The 1,844-nt window shown below is 48.2% G+C and overlaps 1 protein-coding gene across 2 annotated transcripts in view; it reads left to right on the forward strand.

Moving 5' to 3' along the window:
• Positions 1–1,844, forward strand: part of SLC25A42 (solute carrier family 25 member 42) — a 44,086-nt gene that overhangs the window by 27,160 nt on the left and 15,082 nt on the right. The window lies entirely within an intron of this gene.

The following is a 1,844-nucleotide window of genomic DNA, read 5'->3' on the forward strand; positions in this document are numbered from 1 at the left end:
GTGAGCCACTGAGCCTGGCATTTCCCTCAAATTTCTGAATACTGAAGAATTAGCTAAACTCAAGCACAGCCCTGAGGGGTGGGTTGACTCAGGATTTGCTCCATGTTCTAAAGTTCATCTCTGATGTTCATACTTCAGTTAAAGAAAAGATATGCCCTCTTAAATTATGTCAGCCCTGTCACTGTTCATCATAGAAGCTGGAACCTTCACTGCCCCCTAACTCCTCCTGGCTGAATGTGAAATACCCAAATCAACCCAGCGCTACGTAAGAATTAAACCTCCTGTCTCAGCGCCTATAGCTCAAGAGGCTAAGGCGCCAGCCACATACACCAGAGCTGGCAGGTTTGAATTCAGCCTGGACCCGCCAAACAACAATGACAACTGCAACCAAAAAATAGCCAGGCATTGTGGCGGGTGCCTATAGTCCCAGCTACTTGGGAGGCTGAGGCAAGAGAGTCACTTAAGGCTAGGAGTTGGAGGTTTCTGTGAGCTGTGATGCCATGGCACTCTACCTAGGGCGACAGCTTGAGGTTCTGTCTCAAAAAAAAAAATTAAACCTCATTCCCAGGGCCCAACTGAGGTGCCAGCACAAGTGCACAAGTACTTCTCAAAGTCCACAGGGTCAAAGGCTGAGGTAACATCATTTTTCAGGCCTCCTAACCTTTCCCCAAATTCCAGGTGACACCAAGGAGCACCAAGAGGGTAGGAAGTGGCTGAGGCACAGGCTAGGCATGTCCCTAAAGTTCAGTGAACTTCCCAACAGAGCAAGAAGAACATCTGAGCCAGATGTAGTATCTCACATCTATAGTCCCAGCACTTTGGGAAGCTGAGGGAAGATCACTTGAGCCCAGGAGTTCAAGGCTGCCATTAGCTGTGCTCAGACCATTGCACTCCAGCCTGGGTAACAGAACAAGAAACAAAAAAATACTTAAACATGGCTATCTCTGGGTACACCAGTGAGAGTGGTGTGTGTTCAGGATAGATCCCACCAAGTGAAAAAGCTTGAGGCTGCAGTTACTGCTGAACCACCCACAGAAATGCCCCGGTGCCAGTCATTGGCCAGATACACAAGTGCCCATTTTTCTCTGTGCTGGTCAACCCTGACAATATCAGTCTAGGTCTGCTTGGCCAGCCCCATGGTGGCAAGGGTCTCACTGTGTAAAGTCATTTTTCTTTGACTGAGAAGATGCACATCTTCTCTTGATGTTTATGGCCAATGTGGATTCCATCTGTGGTTCACCCACTTTCTCTCTGTTGGCTCCTCTGTCTGGTTCCTCATTTGCCAGGAACTCTCCATTTGACAGATATTGTGAAACTCTGACCCTTCGTGATGCCTGTGCTGAGCTCTTTGGAGAATGTTCACTGTCAAGGAGTTGAAAGTGTTGGGCAAAGGTGGCAGCTCTGCTAACAGGTCCCTTGAGTGAGGCTGGCAGCTATCTTAAGAGCTACAGTTTGTGGATGTGTGTTCCTGATAGAAAGAATTGGTGTTATAATTTTAGGAACCACAAACTTTTGTGACCAGGCTGAGCAACATAGCAAGACCCAAACCCTACAAAAAGTAAGAAAGTAGCCAGGTATGTAGGGGCACCGTGGTTCATGCCTGTAATCTTAGCACTCTGGGAGGCTGAGGCAGGTGGATCACTTGAGCTCTGGAGTTCAAAGCTAGCCTGAGCCAGAGCGAGACTCCATCTCTAAAAAAAATAGCCAGGTGTTGTGGTAGGCACCTGTGGACCCAGCTACTTAGGAAGATGAGACGAGAATCCCTCGAGCCCAAGAGTTTGAGGTTGCTGTGAGCTGTGATACCACAGCACTTTACTGAGGGCAACAAAGTAAGACTCTGTCTC

The sequence above is a fragment of the Otolemur garnettii genome, unplaced genomic scaffold (genome assembly GCF_000181295.1).
Source record: "Otolemur garnettii isolate 467f Iridium unplaced genomic scaffold, OtoGar3 scaffold00105, whole genome shotgun sequence".
Taxonomy (NCBI): Eukaryota; Metazoa; Chordata; class Mammalia; order Primates; family Galagidae; genus Otolemur; species Otolemur garnettii.